Below are 18,663 nucleotides of genomic sequence, written 5' to 3'. Positions count from 1 at the left end.
AATACCTCATCATCATCTTGGAGGAGAATACTATGTTGTTGGTTGAAATACCGCTTTCTCCTAGACTATATAAGACTATAATACAAGTTATGTACCATGAGGACCAAGTTATCCTAGTCTATAACAAGTTGTCCCTTTCATCTAACTTTTGTTACCAAAAGTCTCACGTTAGATGAATTTTCAACTCAAAAATAACCACCTAAGAAAAAAATAAGAAACTAATAAAATCATGCCATGTAGACAATTTTTTAATATATCATTTTTATTATTCTTTTACCAAAATTACTCAAATAAATGTCACATTTATCAAAATAACTGTATATGTATTTTATATTTAATTTAATATATTAGCACAAGATTTAATAAAATTCAAATTAAAAAAGTAAATTTAAATTAAAAAAGCAAATTCACAATTTAAATGAAACTTAAATTTAAATTTAAATTACCCAAATAAACGTCACTTTTATAAAAAATAACCATCTACATGTATTTTATATTGAAATTAATTTATTAACACAAGATTTAATAAAATTTAAATTTAAAAGGAAAATTTAAAATTTAAAGTAAACTTACTCAAATAAATGCACTTTTATCACAATAACCATATATTTATATCTTATATTTAAATTAATTTATCAATACACAATTTAATAAAATTTAAATTAAGAAAGTAAATTTAAAATTTAAATTAAATTTAAGATTTAGGATTTTCTATTTAAATTTATTTATTTAGCACGCCATGATTTACCCTTCATTAAAAATATTCTCGATATTCTAACTTTTATAGATTAAGATATTAATTTTATTTTTAATATTTAATATAGTTTTGGGTCACTTGGGCACCATTCACAGTTAAAATAGGTAAGTTATATTATTAAAAAAAAATCCAGTGCCTAGTCACACCTGTATGTCTTTTAAATTTTAAAGGATTGTGATTGGCTTACACATTATGACATGGAAATTCAATGTCAACACTTTAAAATGAAAATTTCTCTAGGAAAAAAGCTCAAGTTAACTAGAATTTGATACTCTTGTTCACTTTCAGAAACTCATATGGTGGAATGTGATCTCTTTATCCTCATCTTTAGATTTTTCCTAAAAAATAAAAGCATACAAAAGTGGGAAAGAGCCATAAAGCACAGGGAAGCTTTTTCCTAAGCACAAAAACATCTAAAAAGTGGAAAATGCCATTTTTATATGAGGAAACATTATTCACCCAAAATCTTTTTCCAAAATTGAACTAATGAGGAATTTGGGAAATCTTCATAGCCTTCACTTTCCTATATATTGGAGGCTTGGACATTGAGAAAAGGATGGGAATTCGTGTATTGTCATGCTGCTGAGATCTATCTTGAGAGGGAGAGTTTTGGATCTAGGAGTTGGGGGAGGTGTTGCTACAACTACATCTGATGGTTGTAACTTTCTTCCAACTCCTTTATTAATATAGATCAGTTGTTCTTCCTTCCATATCCTACTATTCATTCTTTAATTATCCTATTTAACTAATGAATATATGGGATTTTGGTTTATATTTATTAATTCAGTAATATTTATATGTTTATGATAGTTCCAATTATCAAGATATTATGTTGTGAAGGTTTCTTTGTTCTCTCTCTTACGTGTAGGACCATGATTTGGAGCTAGCTAGGAGCGCTTCCCAGCTGCACTAAAAAATCCAACAATACATGCATGAGAGGACTCACAGGAATTCATTCTCTTTTTCTTAATCTATACTCTACATCTTGATCTACTAAGAATCCTGAGCCTTAGAACAACCTTTCTCCTAATCGTTCTGTCCTAGGTTTTTGGGATAAACTGAGAGGTTTTTATGTTCATCTAACCGTGCATTAAATCCTATAGCAAAACGATATTTAAAAACTGTAATATATTTCACTATGTAATTGAAATTGTTAAAATGAACCCATAAAGGGGGTAATAAATGGAAATAAAAGTAAAAGTCTAAACAAGAAGCCAAAAGTGGATGTAACCATGGATGCAAAATTGAGAGTAGAATTGGATGTTAAACTAGCCATCAAAACAAGATGCAAACAATGACACAAAAAGGATTTTAAAGTAGAATTAAAAAATGGTGGAAAACGAGACATAAGGAAGGGAACCAAATAGGGCATACAAAAAGATACCAAATTGGTCGCAAACAAGGATGCAAAAATGGACACCAAAATGAGGATGCAAAGAATGGTGTAAAATTAGGATGAAAAAAGGATGTAAGAAAAAACACAAAACAAGATGCAAAATGGGACTAAAAAAGGGTGAAGCTAAGGATGCAAAAAATGATGCATAACTAGATGAAAATTCAAACTAAAATCTAGGTGCAAAATGAGATGCAAATGTGGACACAAAATGTGGCAAAAAAAAGGATGCAAATTTGAATGCCAAAAAAGGATGAAAAATTAGAAACCAAAAAAGATGCAAAATTGGACATAAAAAATAGTGAAAAATTCGACACAAAAGTAGAAAAAATGATGCAAAAATGGGCATAAAAATGGCTCAAATTTGGATGAAAAATGAGGTGCAACAAATGATTCAAAACTTGGAGCAAAAACAAATGCAAAAGTAGACGAAAAAATGGCTCAAAATTGAACGTAACATTAGACACAAAATGGGATTCAAAGGTGGACGTAACACATGGTTCAACATAAGATGAAAATTTAGATGCAAAATTGGATGCAAGAAATGGTGTTAAAAATGATGCTAAATTGGATGCAACAAATGATGCAAAATTATGTGCAAAATAGGATGCAAAAAAGGAAGACAAATGAAGTGAAAAAGTGGATGAAAAAAATGGTGCAAAAATGGATGCAAAATTTGGCACTAAATCAGATTCATCATATGGTGCAAAATTAGATGCAAAAAATAGTGTAAAAAAGGGCAGAAAAACTGGCGCAAAAATAGATGTAAAAATAAGTACAAAATTAGAAGCAAAAAATGGCATAAGAGTAGATGCCAAAATTGGCACAAAATGGATGCAAAAAAGACACTAAATCGGATGCAAAATATGGTGTAAAACTCAATGCAAATTACGACACAAAACTAGAAGCAAAGAATGGCACAAAACAGGAAGCAAAAAATGATGCAAAAATAGATGCAAAAAATGGCACAAAACTAGAAGCAAAACCTATTGTAAAACCAAATGCAAATCTTGGTGAAAAATATGATGAAAAAAATAATGCAAAATTTGGCATAAAAAAAGATGCAAAATTTGGCACAGAAAAAGACGCTTTAAAAATTGTACAATAGAGCCAGATTAGTGCCAGGCTACTCATCCCAATGGAGAAACATATACACTAAAATCTAGTGCTAAATCTGGCGTAAATTGCCTATTTTATTGTAGTGTGTCCACTGATCGCCCTTATCTTTTTCTGTTTCTTCCTTAGCTTTCTTCTTGGAGTTTCGAGCAAAGTGACCATAACCGTGACAGCGTTGGCACTTGAAGGGAAGCTGTTCATAATCAAGTTCCTGTATGTGAGACCAGCCAGCTATGGTAAGCTTAATACCCTCAGGCAACCCTATCTCCAGGTCGACTTCAACACATATTCTGGCACACGAGTATTTTTCTCTCCTTTCAGCGCTATCAATGTATTTTCTTAGTTTGTTCCCAATTGTTTCCATGGATTCCGAGTTTCGACAATGATGTGGAAGGTGGGGTAACCTTACCCAGACAGGAATGACTGAAGGAGTATCCTGGGAAGGATCAAAGTTCGGCGTCCATTTATTCAGATAGAGCCCTTGCGGGCCCATGAAATATGGACCATTTCAGAAGATAAGATCTCTATCTTCTGCTGATTCAAAGACAAACACATAATATCCTCTGCCTGCTAGATGACTTCAAATTCCTTCAGAGATTGGGGCCTCCAGTTTCTATGGACCCATCCATCAATGGCTTTGGGAGAGGGCCAGAGGCTCGTAAATTGACCAATAAGCCCGCGTTCTGCTAGATTCAGCGCAGTTTGGCACGGGTGTTTCACAGGCAGTTCTACAGAGGGGATGGATTCAACTTTCTTAACAAAATTCTGCTGGTTTGGGGTTGCTTTCCTCTTGCCGCAAGAGGCTATCAATCGTTTAAAGGCAGCGATCTCAGGAGGGAGGGGAGGCCGAGGGCCCCCTCCAACGTCCATGCTGGAGGACTAAGATTTTTACCAGATGAAGAGGCTAACCACGTAGAGCTTTCCCTACTCTCTTTCTGGTTGGCCGGTTTTGTAGAAGCGGCGGTGGCTAGGTCAAGGATGAGCGCGCTCCAGAGCTCTCTCGCAATGAACACTACATTCTACTAAAAATTTTACAAGTCAATATAATGTTAAATAAAATTATGTAATCACTTCACCAAAGAGAGATGACTCATGGATAATTGTAATGCATCACATGTAATTTGGAATTTAGCCCTAGTTTTGCTTCTTGTATTGGTATATGTGTACACAAGCGATGTATACCAACAAGTTCAGAAAGCTAAGGGAAGTTAAAAGCAAAAAGTAGTAGGCTAGATGGCCTTCATTGAGATTGTCAGGTATCCATCCATGTTTTCCTCCTTTAGTGGTGACAAAAGTGTGTTGGTAATAATTAAGGTGCTCAAATATCTTCCTAATGCTATTGTAAGAAGAGAAAGATAACTGCACAAGTTTTTTTGTGAATTCCCCAGTATTTCTTAGTTGGTTCTTAGATGGCCTTCATTGATATTGTCAGGTATCCATCGTTTGTTTTCCTCCTTTAGTGGTGAAAAAAGTGATAATGGTAACAATTAAGGTGCTCAAATAGATTCCTAATGCTATTTTAAGAAGAGAAAGAGCATTGCACAAGTTGCACAATGGATCAAGAGACTCATCATAGAAAAATCTAGTAGCCCTATAAAGAAAAAAAATTGAAGCACCAAGAAATACCGGGGAATTCGCCAAAAAAATGGTCATGGAAACCGGTGTGACTATATCATGGACCAAATCGAGAGTTCTGACAATATCAAAATGCTTGATTTCAACCAAGGAAACTATTGCAATAGAAATTATTGATATGACCAGCCCAATACCCATTCGTTGCAGCTCTGTAAACCCCCTCTCTTTTCCAGTGTACTTTCAAGAAATATGCACAATTATGTGATCATAAACTGGAACCCATATCATGACACTCATTATATCAAATATAAACAATGATGCTGAAGAAATTTCAAAGGAACCAATGTTGGTGTCCATGGTCATGCCATGTTCGACAAACATTGTTGACATTTGAGCATAAACAAAAAAAGAATACAATGCCACTCACCCATATGGGAAACATATGAACCAAAATCTTCAGCTCCTCCACTTGGGTCACAGTACATTGTTTCCAAGGATTGGAAAATCCACTGTCCTGAATATCATATATGTTATTATAACTGCTTTGTCAAGACAACTGCAACCATTTTAAGTTGGTATATATATATATATATATATATATATTTTTTTTTTTTTTTCTTATACTGCAATTATGTCAACTTGTAGTTCTAGACTCTTGAAACTATCTGATGTACAATGCTCATTTCAATGCAATTATTTTGGTAAATAAAAGAATCATATAAAATCAGCCCTCAAAGTTAAAAAAATAATAAGAGAAGTACTTGAGATCATTTGTATGCTCTATCTTTTGGCTTCCTTAAATAACATAACGCTTGTCTTGCACCTCCTATAGCATTGAACTATCTTGAGGGACTTCCTTTTGCAATTTATGCAATGCTGCAACTATTACTTGGCATAACCGTGTGAGGGGATTGCCTCTAGGTTTTTGGAGTCTATATAGTGGTGTCCCATAAAAGAAAATTATTACAGCTAATCCCACAAAAATTCTAGGGATAGGAAACCCACATCCCCACCCAACACTGTCTTCAAACCATACAATAACACTGCTGGAAACAAGAGCCCCAACATTAATTGAGAATTAAAACCAATTGAAGCTGCAAAGGCTAAGTTCAAACATAACTCTCGTATTATCAGAAGCACATGCTTCATCACCATGAATTTTAAGGTTTGTTCTGGCCTTGCGAAAAACTTTGAACCTCAACCTGTGGCTCTAAACACGCTTGAAATCACCTTCTCTTAAAAAAAATACGATTCGAGTTTATGAGAGATAGAGTGAATAATATTTACCTCACCCTTGCATGCCCTGAGAAGAGGGTCAGCCTCACCCCTTAGGAAATTTCCCCTCTGGTCCAAACTAAAATTTAAAAATAAAGAAATAAAAGTTATACCTCAATCAAACTCCAACAAAAGAATTACAATACAATTGAATAAAAATGTCAATGTGACAATTGTTACATTATTGTGCACCCCTCTAATTTGCAAGTCCAAATCCAAACCTCTTACAAATTAATTGTTACCATTATCGAATAATTTTTGGGTTTCATGTGACATCTCCTAATTGCATGGGAGACGGCTAGAACTTATTAAGCATAGTTATGGTATGATATGCATAACTTGATTTTTTCTGGTTTTATTAAATGAACTAATCATCTGCTCGCCATTATCTATGCAGACTATAGTTAAATATGTGAACAAAAAAATGTTTTGAAATAAAAGGGAATGTTAAACATGTAACCTGAGTCATTTTAGTGTTCTCATTTCAAAGAATAGAATTAATAATTCCAAGGAAACAAGTGTTTCTTCAAACCCACTTTCTTCAAACGTCATTTTGTCCATGCACCCAAAGTACAAGTCATTCATTTTGCATGCCATGTTAATAAAACTCAACGGTTTCAACAGAAACATTGAATATCATGACAAAATAGTTTTACATAATGATTTAGTGGCTTTTGGACTAAAAAAATGCACAAAATTTCATTGAATGATAGCTGAAATTTTTAAAGAGGCATGCTTACTCCCAACCATAATCAAATGCACAATTGCAACTAACCTAAAATTTAGTTTTGTGGCTATTTCCCACAAATTTACAAATGATTTAGTGGCTTTTGGACTTGAAAAAATACACAAAATTTTAGTGAGTGACAACTGAAATTTTTGAAGAGGCGTGCTTATTCCCAACCATAATCAAATGCACAATTGCATCTGACCTAATATTTAGTTTGTGGCTATTTCCTGCAAGTTAGAAAGATGAAAAATATTGCATAAGGAAGCCTCTTGGAGACGATCAACTTTTTTCATTTGTAAAAGTTTATGTTGTTGGATCTGTGAAAATGAAATTACATATTCAATTTGACGTGAATAGTTCAGATCTATAATATGTGGCAAAAAATGAGATTGCTAGGCTGAAACACAACTCTCAAGTAGGATATCAAAAGAAAGGTTGTGCTTATTTTTTAGTCACTTATATTTTAGTCATGATTATTTTGACTTTTCTGCTAGAGAGTAAGTTCAACAATTCATGTACTTGGTGCAACTATGGTCACATGTTAGTAAAAGCTCTTGAAATTAAAGGGGAAGGCTCATTTTTAAATAGATATGTTATTTCATGATCATTTGATGACACAACAAAACAAAGGCATATGCATTCTATCCAAACAATCTAGCATCATCTATAAGGCATCTAACCTTAGTTGAATTAATGTTCTGAAATGATAAGAATATAAAATCCAAGCATAAAATAATGATAATTTCATAACCATGAACCTTGAATCAAAATTTAAAACTCCCAAATAAAACTCTCAGATTACTAGTGGGTTCTAAATGCACACCACAATATGATGCAAAGTAACAAAGGTCTTAAAATGTCAATACAATGATCTGCTTAAAAATGTTCTGTATAAATGGCATGATAGGCACAGGATCAACATTCAATCCAAAGACAAAAGTTTTCTAGGAACTACAATTATCTTTAATTTCCAATACATTAATAAAAGAAAGAAATAAATGGTAGAAACCAACTGCATAAATGTTCCAATACTTAATTTTTCAGTCTATATGATCCAAAACATATCTTGTATCCTAACAGTGAATGTATTATGTAAAACTAAGCAATAGCTGAAAATACCCTTTTCATAATAGTTTATGTGTTGAAAAACAAACAAAAACAAAAACAAAAACATGTGGTTATTAAGAACTTCAAGCTTTTCATTGTAGGAACCAAAACATTTCACTTTGGTACTAATGAGTTCCCTTCAATTCCAAAATACCATGACCTAAATGACATAAAGAAGTTCAACAAAAAAGGAAAAGTAACAATTTATAACAATTTCACAATAATAATTATCTTTGCATATTGGCATGGATTCAGGGAAGACTCTTGAACATTTTATAATATGAATGAACTAAAATAAGCCCCAAAAGAAGACAAGCAGATCTTAATGCCTCTAGTTCCTAATGCAATCAGGTAGATTCCAAGGAAAAATACAACATATTCAAGTGTCGTTGCCTTTGGGCAGATGGTATGTGCAATATGGAGGTTGCAAGGCAGAAACAGAGGTTGAAATTGTCAAGGTTGTCATTCCCTACAAATGTTAAAGTATGGTCATCAGTCATATATTAATCAATTAATAATAGAAAAATAAGCCAACAAGGAGTTGGTCACTGTTCAGGGCAACAAAGTGTTAAGCCATCCACCAAGCTCCATTCTTGTTGGGGAGTTGGTTCACTGGTTAGGGAAACAGAGTTTTAAGTCATCCACTAGGCTCCATTCTTGTTGTGGTCTGCCCCATTAGGGCATGGTGTAAGTTTCAATGTGGTGAGACTAAGTATAGGTCCCAAGCAACATTCACATAATAGATGTCCCAATCCCCTCAGACCTCACACCTTAGCCAAATAATTACCTCTCTAGCACCTTAGATAAATAGATACCCCTCATACCTGGCACCTTAGCCCAATCTATGTCCATTCTCTCTTTGTAACAATAAAAGATAAAAATAGATTGAAAAATAGAATCAAATGTGCTTTGAAAACCAGAAAAAAAAAAATTGGGTGAGATTTAAGCATATAGTAGAGTAAATGCTTTGAAACAAGAGAAAAGTTGGGAAGGTTTCAACATACAATAAAGTAAATTGTTGAGAAAACAACAATTGTTCAGTATCAGCCCTAGTATGCATCAACCGAAACGACCCCCAAAAGTGGTGTGAGATAGCACGTGCCTAACCAATTGTTGACATTCTTTGCAACATCCACATTCCCCTCATGTAATTTTGTAATCAAACAACTCACCAAATTTATGTCAATACAATAGTATGTCAATCACTCACAATAGTCATTCCCTGCATTGCATATCAGATCATCCATAATGGGTATGCTTTAACGATATAGTGTGGAAATATTTTACTGAATTTCCCAAATTCAAACACAAACAAGGCAGGGGTGAGGGAGAACCTAAAACAAATGGGCAAGCTCTCCAGTTTCCTATGTTTTTCCTTATAGACAGCCATCCATGGATATCCAAAAACCCATCTTGAGTATATTTCCCTTCTTAGCCCTCCTAGAGCATACACATTTCAATAAATCAAGATAATCCCCATAGGCAAGCTTCATAAAAAGGTTAAAATCCAGTCTCTTCCTGTACAAACAATATGAGCCAAACTGTACATATTATCATCAGGGTTGGAAATATTTCAATATGATTTTTATTCAAAGTTTGAGGATCATCCACTTTCTTGATTGTGTATGTTGCAAGTTTGCAATGTCTTCCTCAACCACAAACACAACTGCATATGCACAATATATTCAAATGATTCACACTCACATTCGGGGATATAATAAATTGTGGACAGAAATTAATGGTCCATCAGACCTTTGGAATTTCCATTTCCAAGAATGACAACTTTGCCCCTTAGAGGGGTTGTAGGGTCAGTGTATCCCAAGCTTGGAACGAAATTCCTTGCAAAATAGTTGCTAGAGATTAATGTGTAAGGAATGAAATCTCACTTAAGTTTTTCAGTCAACAAATCAACAATATTCATCATAAACACACTTAACCAGTTGTTACATATCTTACACTAACGAGACATGTATCGGTGTATGGGTCTCACTCTCATACAAAGGGGATCAATACAGGAACATCACAAGATTCTAATAAACACAATGCCATTGGAGATGACGATCAAATCCAAAATAGGTACATGCCTAATCTAGAGCAGGGGTTCTAGGCATGTATAAAGGAGAATGCATTTCGGGTCTTAATTCCTCCAATTGTTTTACAACTTCCTTAATATATGGCCTCACAGTAGGTGAAGGTGCACAACAACCAATTGCAACTTGAAGAGAATGAAGCAATTCATCATCTGTCAGGCTCCTAATTCCCATCAAAATTTTGATGTTGAAAATCTCCATGGTGCATTATTCAAGCACTGCAACCTTCACAATACTAGGCAAGTCCACAATCTCGTTTGAGGAATTCTTACTTGGCCTCTTGCCCATCAATATTTCCAAAAGAAAAATACCAAAGTTGTAGTTATCAGTCTTGGTATTATCCATCTTTATTTTCTACAGGTCAGGGGCCTTGAAACCTTCTAGACTTGTAGTCGACATCATCCCGACCTCAAAATTAGAACTCATCATCCTAACCAACCCTAAATCTATGAGATGGGATACATAGTATTCATCAACCAAAAAATTCTTAGATTTAAGGTTTCCATGAATTATTGGTGTTTTAAGTGCTGTATGCAGATGGGTGAGCCCCCAAGCTGCTCCAAGAGTAGTATTTTACCTACGAACCCAACTCATATGTTTCTTACCTGAACCATGAAGAAGATCGACCAAAATACCTTTGGGCATATAATCATAGGCCAACAACTTTTCTCCTCTTTGAAAAATTTCCTAACGACCTAAATTATTATGTGAATGTTGGAGACACCCCAAATTAGTAACTGCAGGCAAGAATAATTCCCTTCTTCTAACAATGCCTTCTTTAAGAAACCTAAGCACAATAGTACCTCCTTGAACCAACTTTTCCTTATATACAATACCATAACTTGTTTCCCGAATACTTAGTCCAGCTGCATTCAGAGCATCTTCGACAGTGACACGCTCCCCAATTTCAAACAAGACCAACCTGCCCTCCCTTGTTTCTTCTTCCTCAAACTTATTCGTAAACTCCCCCCTTATCTTCCTATCATGAGAGATAAAAATGAAATCAAATAGAAAACACAACAGCCAGAGAAGTCATCAGACCAATCACAATTCCTGCCACTGCATGAGGACTCTCCTCTATCATGACCCTAGTAAAAATGTACCCATCATTCAAACAAAATCTCAATTTGATATGTCTATCTCATTGTAATGCTTAGAGGGTGATATTGATGATGAGAATCCCAATATAGGAAATTATTTTGATGATATGTAGGTATTTATTGTAGCATGCCTTTCTTTTGACGTTATAGGCCATCTAGAGCATCTTTGTTAATGTATTTTTGGTTTGGAGATATATTACATTAAGTGTTATTTTGGTTATATGCACTCTTTCTATATAAATGATAACTTTTGCATATTTTTGTATAAATGGTTTGGATTCATGTGGATGCACATGACTTATATGTTTTTTCTTTAAATTTTGAATTATTTTATACACTTTTTGGTCTAGTTTTTTCCCTTCCTGGTTCAAATGGTTGGTCAGTTTGGTCATTGGTTTGAATCTGATAACATTGAGAAACATTGAAGAGTAGTGATTCAAAGTGAGATTAGAGGATAAACCTTGTATATCAATTATATTTCTCTTTTTGTGGTGGACATTTGGCATATAATGGAGGAGGCTACAACCCATTTTCAAGCTTGGAAGTGCCCACTATCCATTCTTCTTATTCCCAAGTATGTAAACGTCAAATGGCAAGTTTGTCCCTTTTTCTTTTTGTCCTTAAAATGTGGATATGATGTTCATCCCTATTTTTTTCTCTCCTTCAAATGCAGATTTCAAATCTATCTTTGTATTTTTTTACTCGACCTTCCATAGTTCATAGTTCTACTAGTTTGAAACTTGAACTTTGAAGTTTAAAGTAGGTTTTCAATGTTGCATATTTGGATATTTATTTCCATTTACTATGGTCCCAAGAGTGAAAGACCCTACATGGATCCATGTTGATGTTTTTTATAGTGAGATGTACTACAACTTTTGCAAGAAACACAAGGATTCAAAGGCTGAAACAACACTTGGCTAGTATAAGAGGTCAAGTTTCCCCATGCAAGGCACCATTAGAGGAGATTGGATATATTAGAATTGAGATGTAAAGTCAGTTTGAAAAACTTGAAGAAGACAAGGGTAGGCAAAAGGAGATAAATAATGAAATAGAGAGGAAGAGGAAACTTGTTGCAATGGGAGAAAATGTTGGTTTTGATTTTGAGGTTGAAGACTCTTCCTCTATCCCCTATACCAATGTTTTGGAACCCTTCCATTATGTCCCTTCCCCTACTAGTGATGATAGGCAGCCTAATGAAGAACATTCAAAGTTATGTCCCACCAACCCCCAACTCTGTTAGTGGCTCCCAACCATGTCAAACGCATTCCACCTTAGATACCCATTAGAATAAGCAATACAAAGATGCTACTTGTGAATACATAGCAAGATGCTAGTATGATTTAGATATCCCCTTCCGTGCTTCCTTCTCTCCTCATTACCAACCGATGTGGGATTTTGTTATTGTTGCAAGAAAGGCTTCAAAGGCCCTGGTTTGCATGACTTGAGAGGATTTCTTCTGCAAAATATATTTTAGCCATAGAGGAACACTTGAAGGATTTTAGAGCTTCATTTGGTTAAGTACCATATGTTAGATGGATGGACTGATGGAATGAATTGTACAATCATAAATTTGTGGAAATTGGTGAGCCTCTTGTTAAGGTGTTGCAATTGGTGGATGGGGGAAGTTGGTCATGGGATACATCTATGAGGCTATGGATCAAGAAAAAGAGAAAATAAGGAAAACCTATAAAGACAGAGTAGATAAGTATGGGCCTATTTAGGACATCATTGATAACAAATGGAACAATCAATTCCATCTCCTAATACATGCAGCTGAGTATCATTACAAAGTTCACTTAGGGGAAGATCAAACTGCGGAGGTCAAAGATGGATTACACATGTGCTTGGAGCACATGGTCCCTAATGAGACAAAGCAGCTGGAAGTACATCGATGGATCAGTACTCTCACTACAGCAAGTTGGGTGCCTTTGGGAAAAACCTAGAAAGGATTACAAAATATGTGGACCAACCAGGTAAGCAATTCCAAAGTATTTTTAAGGTTGGTTGTTTAAACTTTTTATACTTGAATTTTTATCCACAGTCACAATATAATTTGTTGAACTAGCTTTTTCTTTGCAACACATTGGTGGGATTCAGTTGGTAGTTAGTGTCTTGAATTGCAAAAGTTTGCAGTTTGAGTCCTAAGCCAAACTTGTGATGCTTCTAGGTGTACACATAATTGGTTTGGCTTTGAGTGGCTTCACACGAAAAAGAGAAACCATTTGGAACAAAAGCAGGTAAATGATATCATCTTCATGCAATACAACCTTTGAATAAGACAACCAATTGCTAAAAAAAATACATTTACATTATAAAAATCCCATTATGTTGTATGATATTGATCCAACCTTAGAATGGGTTGAGGAGTCTCACCCAGTAGAGTTTGATCTTGATTTTGATATTGATCACTTGGAGTTGGGGGGAATTGGTTTGGATCTAGATCCACTAGTATAGGAGCATACATATCATTGAGCATGACACATGCAAGCACAAGCTAGTTGAGTTTGTGCTTTTACTAGTACTATTAAAACCCTTGCAATTGTAGATGTCCCTGAGGAGTCTGAATACTTGAGGTAGATAATGATATACTTTGAGGTAGATAATGATTTTGTAGCTCTTCTTTAGGATGACATTCCCAAAATGGTGATGAGTTTGATGGTTGATCATGTTGGTCAATGGTATGTACTATGTAATAATGTATTATGTAGTAGGTCAGACTCCAGTAGCCTATTGTGTGTTTTTTGGATTTTTGAGGCCACTTAGAGAGGCAAAGCCTCATTGATTATGTATTTTCTTGTTGATATGTATTGCACTTGGTACCATTTTGATATATTCACCCTGACATGGTATATACATGAGTATACTTTGCATTTTTTTGTCTCTAATGGTTTGAAATCTTTGGAAAATAATTTTTCATTAAAATTTACAATTTTTTTTAAACCAAATCATTGAAATCAGATCAGTCCTAGTCAATCTAGGTCCAAGTCCAAGTCCAAATTGACTGTTGATCGATTCCAAAGCCAAGTCTGAGTTTTAAAACATTGATCCACAGACAAAGAATATGAATACCCTTTGAGCCATGAAACCTGTTGGGTCCCTATAATACTAGTGATTACCCCATTAATATTGTAGTTATACCCCTTATTTATATTGTTGTGCCCCTATTACCCCCATGTTGTTATTTATGTGCCCCATAGAATCCCTCTATTGTTATTTTTGTGGCTTTATATTATTATGGTTAGGTCGGCTGGATTATATTGTGACTCCTTAGACTTCTATATATAGAAAGGAGGCTTTGTCATTTGAATCATCCAAGAATTGTTCATTTATGTAATGTAAAGGAGGTTGCCCCCTCGAAGAGGCTGAATTCTAAGGCATTGATCTATCTTTTCTTGAGCTGGTTTCATAACAAAACCAAATATAACACATTGCAGTCTCAATCAATAAAATATTCCAAATGCGAGGTTATGAGTTCAATTACATGGATTTGGACAACTTTATAAAAGAATATAGGTCTAATTTGCATCAAAGGATGTACTGAATAATGTCAAAATTCAAACACATGCATCAATATCCTTCAACATTTTGGGCATAGTGAATTTAATTTTATAAGTCGCTTGGAAAAATAATGATACAATCCATGCATATCATTTAACTAGCAATAAGATGTTCTATATATGATTATGTGCAGTAAAACATAAACAAGAAATAGCGTGTCTCAAACAATATCCTAGGTTGCTATACTTTAACATGAGTTTTGTATTCTTTAGACAAATTTATAAGGAAAATCAAAATTCATTGCAAAATGAAATTTAATAAATATAGAAAGAAAGGACTTCAAAATATAACTATCCACAAGAAAACACAACAAAACTAGAATAAACGGGGGTTATTTTACATCACCCTATTTGATCTGTAAAAGATTTATCCAGACATGTAGATGGCACCCATGAATCTCCATAAAAGAAGTTCCTCCCTCCTACAACAATTGCAACCTGAGAAGGAACAATTACTAACAAAGATAGATTCCCTCCTCCAATATAGATTTTTTTGTAGAATCTAGAGAAAATGAAAAATTTCTATAAATGTTAAAAATTAAAATACCTCTACATCAAGGTGATTAACTACTGCAATTTCTCTGGCTATTGATGATGTCACCTGTGCAAAAAGATTATGAAATTCCAATTGTCAAACAATCTCCATGAACACTAAGCCCCTTAATGTTTAGGCAATGAAGTGGGTAATATTATGGTAATATTATTCAGTGATACATTTTTACAACAATAGCATCTTCATTCCATTCAACCATCTAGGAAGTGATTTTAAGAAGCAACCATGAAATATTGATATACCTTTGGGTCGACATTTTGTGCATTCCCTGCTAAAGAAGTCCCACTTATTTTCAAAATCACTCTATGCCATCTTGGGGTTTGTTGCAACTAAAGGAATGATTACTAACAAAGATAGATTCCCTCCTCCAGGATCCACAACACATTTTTCTGTAGAATCTGGAGAAAATGAAAAAATCTTTGTAAATGTTAAAAATTAAAATGCCTCTACACCAAGGCAATTAACCTGTTGCAATTTCTTTGGCTATTGATGATATCACATGTGCGAATTACCCATAAAGACTAGACTAAAAAGGTGGGGCAACACGCCAGATTCCAAGATACTTTGGTTAAAAATTTTGACAAGGATAAGACATGGATAATTATCCCAAGTCAAGTTTAAAGGGGAGAACACTAGTTAATCTTGATTTGTTAAATGAATCATTATGTTAATGTCAACATTGGTGGATTTCATGCCATGGTTTTCTGCCCATGGGTTTTGATGTAGTGAAGCCTTTAAAGAAGGGAATGTTAGGTTAACCTTAAATTGGTAAATGAGTGATTGTGTTAAGGTCAATAGTGGTGAATTTTGAGCCATGGTTTTGGTAGCCTTTGGATTTTTAAGTAATTAAGCTTTTAAAAAGGCTTGGGATACTCCATTGTAATTGGCTTCGAGAATTGGGTGGCCTTTCTCAAGGGTACAATGATAAAGTTGGTTGGTTTACCCTATAAGGGTTTTCCAAGGTAAATTGTGTGTCAGTGTGTGCATGATTTATGTGTTTTTGTCGTTGGTTAATCATTTCTCTCATAATATTTTCTTATTCCTAACAACACAAAAACTACCACTCATGGTGAATCAAATCTAAGTTAAAGTTCCCATCCCTTGTCTATAAATACATTTTTTTGAGTTACATCCATTTGTCTAATATCCATAAAGTTTATATTTCAAAGATTTTGAAAAATATTTCAGTGCTATTCTCCTCTGTTTTAAGTAAGCCAAATTTCATTCACAAAATTCGATTTCAATTTTAATTTTTGAATATTACAAAACATATAAATGTCTATGTAATATATTTCTGGCTATTAAAAAAAACATGTAACCATATAAATACCAGCCAAATCAACTGAAACCTCCAATAAGGAAAAAACTACTTATAAAATGGAAACACGGAAAATAATGAAAAAACACTAATGAGAAACACAGAAAACAATGAAAAAACATTAACCTGATAAAGTTAAAGCATACAAACAAGATAGTAATGGTTGAAATAAAAATCAATTGAATTTATGATACCTAAATTACAATAGGCTCTGAACCTTGTTCTTCTCAATTCTTATGGATTATAAATTCAACTTATTGCATTATCAAATAAACATAATTATATTTAACTATATACAAGTTACTTCATTCTCCTTCCTCGGGCATAAGAAACCATGCAACATAATTATATTTAACTATATACAAGTTATTTCATTCTCCTTCCTCAAGCATAAGAAACTATGCAACACAATTATATTTAACTATATACAAGTTACTTTGTTCTCCTTCCTCAGGCATAAGAAACTATGTAGCCTAATGCTTGCTACTAAAAAATGTATCGCTACAAGATTATTTTCAAGAAAATTGTATTTATTTTCAAGAAAATTATGTTCAAACACCTTCACATGGGCTGAAATACACAGGAAATTTACTTCTACTCTTAACATAAATGCCCGACAGAGCATAAAAATAGGCACAAATAAGCCTAACAAGTTTTAATGGTAGTTTATCCAACCTACATTACTGTCCAGCAATGACTCAAAACCCTGTAATTTTGTTCACAACTTTCACCTATCAGTATTTAGGCATGGAAAATTTCCTCAATTGATCAATCAATTAGATATAATACATAATATCATTATTAACCCTCTCGAACAAAACATTGATCTTTAAAGACCAATATTTCCAAAGAGGCCATCCTGATTAACCCTTGTCTACGAAAGAATCTTTCTTGTAAGGTCAATGCTTCAAAGCATGAGACTTTAAATAAGGGTTGAAGGGGATTTTAATGGCCAACATAAATGTTTCAAACAAAATAGGTAGATATGCAATAGTGGTGTCTAGGGTGTTAAAGATCCTTATAAGAGTCCCCTTTGTACTAGTAGTCGCAAAGAGGCTGCCATCAAGGGTGAGCACAAAGCAAGCGATGTCAGAGTCATGGGAAATTATGGATTTGATCCTCTTGAGGCCATAGTGCTCGCCTCTCATATGCCCATAGTGCAAGCCTGGGCATGCTAACACGAAGCTATTGGGAGCATGAGAAACAACACAAAAACCCCTCAAATCCATAAATTTTGTGCTCCAACACCACCAAAATCCGATCCCATCTTAGCCTCACGGCTCGAACCTCAGACCTGAAGGATAATTCTATGATACATCAACTTTGATGATCATTCTAGATCATGACCTTATTGGGTGGGTACTGGGGATTCGAATCCCCACCCACAATGGCGGAAATATTACATCGAAATAAAATCTCCACAACGCCAATACCGCCATTGTTGAAGTCCCTTCTAAAGCTTTCTCTGAACAGATCGCAGTTGTAAACCTAGAAAAAGGATAATTCTCTGATACAATGGCTCTAATGATCATTCCATATCATGACCTTATTGGGCGGGTACTGGGGATTCGAATCTCCACCCAGGAGGGCGGAAATATTACATCGAAATAAAATCTCCATAATGCCAATACTGCCATTATTGAAGTCCATTCTAAAGGTTTCTATGAACAAACTGTAGTTGTAAACCTGGAAACCCTACTCTGTGCCACAAGGAAAAACATACGAAGTTGTGTTGAATGATACATAGAGCAATGAGGATTTTTCATTGGTAGCCTCCAAGGAAGACGTTGAATTTGGATTTGGATATGGATCGATGGATGGGTTAAGCATAGGTGCAGTACTACTGCTGAGCAGTGAAGCAATCATTGTCATCACCATTAATGAATTGGGCAATCACCTTACATACAATATTAAAAAGAAAGCAACCCAACCCAAATAAAGCCTTAAAATACATCTTTCACTTTCTTTTATGAAAGATAATAATTCAATTTTGATTTTTTAAATTAATATATATATATATATATATATATATATATTTTTAAATTAATGTCATTGTATAATTGTGTTGCTTTAAAATACATCTTTCACTTTC

The 18,663-nt window shown here is 34.2% G+C and overlaps 3 pseudogenes; all 3 read right to left on the bottom strand.

Annotated features, from left to right (window-relative positions):
- Positions 1-4,400: 4,400 nt before the first annotated feature.
- Positions 4,401-5,958, bottom strand: LOC149267024 (protein NRT1/ PTR FAMILY 8.3 pseudogene; annotated as a pseudogene).
- A 4,079-nt stretch (positions 5,959-10,037) lies between these two features.
- On the bottom strand, positions 10,038-11,127 carry LOC149267023 (putative kinase-like protein TMKL1 pseudogene; annotated as a pseudogene).
- Positions 11,128-17,470: 6,343 nt separating this feature from the next.
- On the bottom strand, positions 17,471-18,449 carry LOC149267022 (autophagy-related protein 18a pseudogene; annotated as a pseudogene).
- Between the last annotated feature and the right edge of the window lie 214 nt (positions 18,450-18,663).

Source organism: Pinus tabuliformis, chromosome 6, assembly GCF_031772625.1.
Source record: "Pinus tabuliformis cultivar Carrire ecotype Pingquan chromosome 6, CPIR1, whole genome shotgun sequence".
NCBI lineage: Eukaryota > Viridiplantae > Streptophyta > Pinopsida > Pinales > Pinaceae > Pinus > Pinus tabuliformis.
The sequence above is the reverse complement of the archived record's forward strand: the minus strand, read 5'-3'. Positions and strand labels throughout refer to the sequence as shown.